The sequence below is a fragment of the Manis pentadactyla genome, chromosome 1, assembly GCF_030020395.1.
Source record: "Manis pentadactyla isolate mManPen7 chromosome 1, mManPen7.hap1, whole genome shotgun sequence".
In the NCBI taxonomy this organism is placed as follows: Eukaryota; Metazoa; Chordata; class Mammalia; order Pholidota; family Manidae; genus Manis; species Manis pentadactyla.
The window spans coordinates 113,149,050-113,158,055 of record NC_080019.1 but is presented as its reverse complement, the minus strand read 5'-3'; positions in this window follow the sequence as shown (position 1 = coordinate 113,158,055).

The window sequence follows — 9,006 nt, the reverse complement described above, 5'->3', positions numbered from 1 at the left end:
CTTTCAGTATTTCCTGATTTCATATTTGTAAATATGAAGAGGAATTTCAATTATGAAAAATTTAAAAAGATATATATGTGCTATTGTTTCTTGTCTTGAAGATCTTGAGTTATAGTATTGTTTTCAGATTAATTTGAGTATGCTGTTTTGAAATGAGATCCCATTAGCTTTTCTTTTCCAGTATAAATTGTTAAAGAAAGTCTGATATTGGTTCATGGCCTAATGCCTTCGTTTTACAGACTTTTCCTTTTAAGTGCAAGACCTTTTCAACAAAATAGTGTTTGTCATCAGTTTGGTACTAAACATTTATAATTACTGTGTAATTATAAACAAAAATACATAAAGCTTTGAATATAATTATGTAGCATAAAAGTTAAGGTTGTTCACTCTATGATGGCATCTTAGAATTAAACAATACTATTACTAGGGCTGAAAAGAGAAGACTGGTTCAATGTGGTGTGATTATTCTGAGGATAAATGTCTGGTTACAGGGAATATTTTGTACTGAAAAATGCTTTTCACATATGGCTGGGTGTGTGAGTATGTGTAAGTGTGTGTCTGTGAGAGAGATTGACAGGTTGAAAGAGACACATGCTCGCACACATAATTTTAATTGCTTTAATTCATTTACTGTTTTCTCAGTCTTCATTCTGGTAAATTCCCCATGCTGATTATTATTTTGTTTTAAACTGAACCGCAGGTACAGTTTCCTTTTTTGCCAAATGTCACAACAGGTACACATTTTAAAATGTAATGCTTTTAAAATAGAAAGTGTATAAAATTAGAAGTACCCACATATAAAAATACTTGAGGTCAAGATTATCTTTAGTGACTATCATCTGCATATCTCTGTAAGTTCAACTGTGTTTCTTACAATCCCTGTCATACTACCAACCGAGGCAATAAAAGCTTCAGTGAAATTGCCATGACTAAATCTTTTCACATATTATTTCAGTGTAATATTTTTAAAGACTAAAATATACTGAAAACTTTTCCAGGAAGAGTAATTATTCATAGAAAGAGCATTGTAATGGCAAGTTCTGGGGAGAAAAGACATGCCAAGTCTTGTTTACTACCTTTAAATGTTTACAACTATACTGGGCTGCTTTACCTAATTAACAGTACTGTAGTTGTGTAATATGGAATTGTAAGTATTGTGTTCTTCATTAGACTTTTAAAAAGTTTTAATGAGACAAAGTAAACAATAAAATAACATGGAAAATCTTTTATATAATATCCTTACTGGGGAATTCTTATTTAAGCAAGGTATACTATTTTTTTTTTCCTCAGAAAGATTTAAGTGAATGAAGTGTTCTTCTATTTCTTATTTGATGATAATCAAGAAGTTTGAGTAGTTATAGCTAGTTTAACATGCACTTTGCTTAGATTTTTTTTTTTTTAACAGGTTACCATTAAGATTACATATTGTAAACTGTCTGTAACTTCTGCATATGAATGACAGGAGAAGTTAAATCTAATGAAAAAAATTTGGCGTAAAAAAGGAAAGTGGTGCTGGGGAGACTTACTATAGTTCACAAAGTATGCCTTTGTAAATCTGAGTCAACTTTTAGCAAGAATTAATTTATGTAGTTCTAAATGTTAAATTGTGTATATTTAATAGAAAATAACTTGGCAGCTCAGCAGTTTTAAATGTTACTTTATACTTTTAACAATATTGATTTATATTGAATACATAGATGTTTTGATAAGATTTTATCAAATTTGATAATGTAATGAAAATGTTTTTAAAATGTGAACTATTTAACATATCTTAATAATTGAGGACAACACGTGAATTTGTGATTTCTACATAATGTGATAATTAGGGTTCAAATTATGGCTCATTTGATTATAAACGAGTATATTTCTCAACTCTTTATTTGCCTCCATTTTTACAATCATATCAATAATTATTTTTACTTTATAGAAGTGTGGTGAAGTTATATATCTTGATATCTTTATCTTTGATTTCTGAGGGCAAGGGGTTTGTATTTTATAGTTCAGATAAATTTGAAATTTTCTAATAGTACAAATCCCCTTTTCCAGGGTTATCATTATTTGTTGCCATTTTGGTTGAATATTTGCTTGGTTTGTACCTGATTTTAGAGGCAGATAGTGCTGATTTTTAGAACTCCTAATACAGTTACATAATGGTTTTACCAGAACATTCTAGACATCTTACCTTCTTTACTGCCTGTTGGGCAATTGGCATATCCTATGGACCAACTCATTCATTTGACAACTTCATTATACCCAGTGTTTTGTGTAATTATGGCTTTTGGCTTTGATCCTTTTTAAACTGTTAAATAAGGAAATTATGATAAAAAGGTGCATAACCTTTGTAGTAGACAGAATTCCTAAAAAGTAGTCTTAATTTACAGAGTTTTAAGACATTATTTTGAGAATCATTTTATAATTACCCACTTTAAAAATTGAGATTCTAAAAAGAGTTTTTATTTATACCAAGTTTTTCTTGCAAGTATTGCTGAGGTATTTTCAGTTTAATTTTTTTGTATTTGTGCTGTGCAGAAATCAGTGTAGCTTGTAACGTAGAGCATTAGATTTCAAGCCATACTTTGAGGCTCCTGTATTCCATGAGATTGGGCCATGGCCGGCAGGTCTTTCCTTCCATTCCCTCTAAAGCTTTTTACTTAACTTGTGTAGGTTATTGGCATTTCACGTGAGATTTGGTTTTGGGAAAAATGTTAGGTTAAACTTTTTTTTAAATGGCTGCCTCAGAGGGAACATTACCATGGCAGATCTTTCAGTGAAATGGAAGGAGATGCAGTCAGACTGAAATAAAAGGAGGTCATAGAAGGCAGCACTACTTTGGAAAGAAGAATTTTGACAAAATAGTGAAAGCAAAGCTTGATCTGAGACAACGAAGACTTTGAAATTTATCAGAGGCAACATGTTAGTGGCTTAATGACCAAACAAAACAAGGGATAATACTCATTTTATGTTTAGAATGTATGCATATAGATGCATGTTCAATATAAATACTTCCAATTTTATTTCAGGTTATGAAATACTCTAAGAAAACTTTGTATCTAATGGAAAAATTGGGCAATACCAAGCAAGAGATTTTTATGAAAAGGAACACTAGGGCATAAGTGTAGGGGAAAACAAAATGGCTAAGAGAAAATGCTAATAATATAAGCTGTAGACCATTATTTTGTCACATAGTTACATGACACATAGCTAAAAGAATAATATTTTATCAGTAAGGTTTAGAAATGTAATTGGAACCCTTTAAAAATAGCATGTTTAGTTTTTAAGCAAATGCTAATATTCTCAATTCTGATAGAATGCATTGTATTGAAATTACATGAAATGAATAGGCTGTCAACCAGAGCTTTAAAATAGTTATTCCTAAGATTCTGTTGTAATGGTACTTAAGTAACTTTATTATAGTTCACACATCATAAAACTCACTGAAGTGTAAAATTAAATGGTTTCAGTAAATTTAGAGTTGTGTGGCCACCATCACAGTCCAGTTTTAGAACATTTCCATCAGCCCATAAAGCTTCCCCTCGTGCTTCTTGGCAGTTACTTCCCCCCCCTACCCCCAGCCCTAGACATCCACACTGATCTGTACCTATGAATTTTTCTGTCTGGAAATCACATCAATAGAATCATACAATTTGAAGTCTTGTATCTGGCTTCTTATACTTTCATAATGTTTTTTGGGTTCATCCATGTAGCCTATACCTGTACTTGGTTCCTTCAGTTGCTGTATAGTTATTTCCCTGTATGGATACACTATATTTTGTTTATTCACATATTTGTTGATGGACATTTGGATTGTTCACATTTATTGGTGGTTATGAAGAATGATACTATGGACATTCACATTTATGTCTGTGTGAACTTACGTTTTCATTTCTTTTAGGTAGATTTCTACGAGTGTAATTGTTGGGTTGGTTGGAAAATTTTTGTTTTGACTTCTCTGAAAAACTGCCAAAGTGTTCCAAAGTAGTACCATTTAAAAATATCCCTGCCACAATGCATAAGGGTACAGACTCTCCATATCCTTGTCTTTTTTCTACTAGTCATTCTGGTGCATGTACATTTTAAGTTAGCAATCCTAACTTATGTCTATTGGCTGTTCAATATGGGTGAATATAAGTGGTCTGAAGGGTTGCTGTAAAATTAGTTACTATCGACATGTACTTGAAGTACTCTCTGTGACCAGTAAGGTAGTTATAACTTTCCAATGGGAGTCGTGGTACCTTAGTGAACTCCAGTGAGGAGATGAACTGTGTAGGTGAAGAGTGGTGCTTGATGGCAGGTGCTGTGTGCTGTTGGGTGTAGCCGTGGTTGATATACCTATTCATTTAGCCTGTTACTAGTGGCAATCTTTAAACATTGTGTAAATAACTGCATGGATATGTCACAGTCTCATTAAGTTTCCCAGAGCTCCTTTGCTTCGAGGTAACGGAATTTCCTAAATTTATGAAAAATTTAGTTGTTATTTAGTTGCTGTCAGCTACCTGTGCTCTTACACCTAGTGGACATTAAAGTAGTGTTTTTTATTTTTGTTAGAAAATTTTAGACATACACAAAAGTAGAATAGTATAATGAACCTATTTCAACATGATCAATTCATGGCCAATCTTGGTTTATCTCTGTCACCCATCTTCCCAATCCTGATCTATTTTGAAGTCCCAGATAGCAAATAATTTCATTTGTAAATATTTCAATATGTATGTCTAAAAGATAAGGACTCTTAAATATAACCATAATATTATTATTACTTAAAGGTTAAGACATTATTTAGTCAGCATTTTAAATTCTCTATTTTTTTTCTAGTTCAAGTCAGTATTCAGTCTCCATACATTGCATGTATATGTAAATCTCTTGTATCCTATGAGTCCCCATGTTCCCCACTCCTTGGTTTGGAATTTGTTTGTTTGAAAAAGCAATATGGTTGCTTTAAATTTTGTATTTCTATTCAATTTATATTTAAGGTGACATTGGATGTACTTAATCAAAAATGTATTCTAACTTGAAACTATTTTGAAAGTTAATGTGTGGTATAAAAAAACTATAATAATTGTATCAAAAAATGTTCCTTAATTTAAAAATATATTGAGATTTGTGTCCAGAATATATAAAGAACCCTTACAACCTAACAATAAAAAAACAGCCCAATTTGCAAATGAGCAAAGGATTTGAATAGACATTTCTCCAAAAAAAAAAAAAAATATATATATATATATATACACAAAAATAGCCAGCCAATAAGCACATGACGCTCAACATTACTAGTCATTAGGGAAATGCTCATCAAAAACAATGAGATAGAACTTCACACCCACTAGTATTACTTTAATCAAAAAGACAAGTAGATGAGGATGTGAACACATTGGAAACTGTACATTGGTGGGAATGTAAAGTGTTGCAGCTGCTTTCAGTTTGGCTGTTCCTCAAAAAGTTGACATAGAATTAGCATGTGACTCAGCTGTTCTAAGAATATAAGAGAATTTAAAATACACAGTCATACTCTAGCCCTTGGTAACCACCATTCTACTTTGTGAATTTGATGATTTTAGATACTTCATATTAAGTGAAATTATGCAGTATTTGTCTTTTTGTGATTGGTTTATTTCACTTAGCACAATATCCTCAAGCTTTATCTATGTTGTGGCATGTGACAGGAATTCCTTTTAAAGGTTGAATAGTAGTCCATTGTGTGTATATACCACGTTTTGTTTATCAGTGGACATTTGGGTGTTGTGTTCATAGTGTTGCTGTGCATATCAATGTGCAGCTATCTCTCTGAGAGCCTACTTTTCAATTGTTCAGGATATGTTCCCAGAAGTGTGATTGCTGGATCATGTGGTAATTCTGTTCTTAATTTTTTTGGGAACCTCCATTCTGTTTTCCATAGCAGTTGCACCATTTTATAATCCAGCAGTGCACAAGGCTCCAATTTCTCCATATCCTCACCAACACTATTTTCTATATATATTTTCATACTAGCCACCTAATGGTGTGAAGTGATAATCTCACTGTGGTTTTTATGTGCATTTTTCTGATAAGTGATGTTGAGCATCTTTTCATATGCTTTTTTGGCCATTTGTATATCCTCTTTGGAGAAATGTCTAAGTCCTTTGCCCATTTTTGAATTGTGTTATTTGACTTTTTTTGTTGAGTTGTAGGAGTTCTTTTGGTATTCTAGATATTAGCCATCTGGTCTAACTTCATTAAGTCCATTGTTTCTCTGCAGATTTTGTCTGGCTGATGTATCCATGGATGAAAGTGGAGTACTGAAGTCCCCTACTGTTAGTGTATTGCTCTCTATTTTCCCCTTTAGTTCTGTTAATACTTGCTTTATATAAAGTGGGTTTTTTTGGTGTGGGATCTTTCGGGCTTTCTACATAAAAGATTGTTATCTGCAAACATTACTTCTTCCTTTTCAATTCAGATGCCTTTCATTTTTCTTGCCTAATTGGTCAGGCTAGGACTTCCAAGACTTGTTGAACCGAAGTGTTAAAGAGTGGGCATCCTTGTCTTGTTCCTGATTACAGAGGAAAAGTTTTGCATTTGCACCATTGCATATTGTTAGCTGTGAGTTTTTAATATATAGTCTTTATTATGTTGAGGTATTTCCTTCTACATCTAGTTTGTTGAATGTTTTTATCAGGAAAGTGTTGAGTCTTGTCAAAATGCTTTTCTGCATCAGTTAGGATGATCATGTGGCTTCTGTCCTTCATTCTGTTAATATGTATTAGAATGATCGATTTTCATGTTGAACTATCCTTACATTATAGGAATAACTCCCACTTGGTTGTGGTGTATAGTTAATGTGCTGTTGAATTTAGTTTGCTGGTATTTTATTGAGGATTTTTTCATCAGTGGTACCGGTCTGTAGTTTTTTTGTGGTATTTCCTTTTCTGGCTTTAATATCAAAGTAATGCTGGCCTCACAGAGTGAGTTTGGAAGCATTCCCTTTTCTTCAATTTTTTTGGAAGTTTGAGGATTGTATGTTTGGAAGAATTTTCCAATGAAGTCATCTGGTTTTAGATTTTTCTTTGTTAGGAGGTTTTGATTATGGATTGAATTTCCTTACTAGTTACTGGTCTGTTCAGTGTTTCTATTTCTTCATTATACAGTTTTGGTAGGTTGTGTGCCCATTTTTTAATTGAATTATTTGTCTATGTATTGTTGACTTGTAAGAGTTCTTTATATATTCTAGATACCATATCTTTATCAAATATATTTTTTACAAGTATTTTCTATTGATTGTATTTTCATTTTCTTGAGTGTCTTCTGTGGCTCAAAAGTTTAATTCTGATAAAGTCCAATTTGTGTCTTTTTTCCTTTGATTGCACTTTAAGTTATTAAATCTAAAAAATCAGATGCCCAGCCCAGTGTCAGAAAATTTACAGTTATGCTTTCTTCTATGAGTTTTATAGTTTTAGCTCTTACTGTTATGTCCGTAACATAATTTTTGTATACTGTGTCAGGTAGGAGTCCAAATTAATTCTTTTGCCTGTGAATATCTTTGTTGGGAGGTTTTTTATTACAATTTTACCATACTGCTTGTTAAAAAGACCACTCTTTCTTTATTAAATCACCTTGCTACTGTTGCTGAAAATCAGTTACCCCAAAATGTATGGGTTTATTTTGATGCTTAATTCCTGTTAATCTATATGTCCTTTCTTTTGTTAGAACCACATAGTCTTGATTGCTGTAACTTTGTGGAGTTAAATTTTGAAATCAGGAAGTGTAAGTTCTCTAATTTGTTCTTTTTCAAAATTGTTTTGGCTACTCTGGGTGCCTTGCACTTCCATATGAATATTAAGATCAGCTTGTCAGTTTCTGCAAAAAAATTCAGCTGGGACTTTGATGGTTGTTTTGAACTTGTAGATCAGTTTTAGAAGCGCTCGTAAATTTTGCCTTACTTCTCCATGTTTCCCCATGACATTCTTAATGCCTAGTGTCACTGCCTTCATGTAAGTTTTCATCATGTATTGTCTTGAGTGCCTGCTGTGGCTTTCTATACGTTCTCTCTGCCTTTATTTTTCTTCCAACCACTTATTCTATTATAGGATGACTTATCTAAAAGGCTTAATTAAAATCCTTTGGTAACCCCAGAGCCTTCAGAATTTATATTCAAATGTCTCTGATTCCTTAATGTGTCAGGCATTATCCTGGGAATACAGCAGTGAACAAAGCATTCAAAATAACTGCCCTCATGGAGCTTACATTCTAGGATGGGGAGATGTAGTAAAATAAAATATATACTGCAATATATAGTGAGAAGCGCTATGGAGAGAAAAAAAAACAGGGAAGGGGATGGGGAACATGCCTTTTTAAATAGGGTGATCAGGAAGGATCCATAGAGATAAATACCCAAAGCAATGAGGTAATAAGCCACGCAGATATCTGAGGAAAGCTTGCAGGCAGAGCAAACAGTAACTATCAAGGTTCTGAGCTGGCAGCATTTCAGGAACATCAAGACTAGTGGACTGGAGAGTGGGGAGTGAGGAGAGTAATAGGAGATGAGGTCAAAGATAGCAAATTGTGTATAGCCTTGTGGTCACTGTTAGTGCTGTACCTATGATGGTGAGGTGGGAAGCCACTGGAGGGTTTGAGAAGAGAATAGGCCCTTACTTGAGTTCTAACAAAATTGCTTTAGTTGATGTGTTGAGTAAACACTGTGTGTGTATTGGGGTAGGGTAAGGTGAATAGCCCAGTTGTGGCAGGTAGCCTCTAACATAACCCCAGTGATCCCTGCACACCCATGTGTAATCCCTTACCCTGTGTGTGGCCTGGGTCTAGTGATTTGCTTCTAATGAATAGAATATGGCAGAAGTGATGCGTTATCACTTCTGAGATGAGGTTATAAAGATGATAGCTCCCATTTTCCATGCTCTCTCTTGCTCTTTCACTTGCTCACTGTTGAAAGATAGCTGTCATTTTGTGAGCTACTTTTAAGAGAGGCCCATGTGGCAAGAAATTGAAGGTGGCCCCCAGCCAGTAACCAGTGAAGAACAG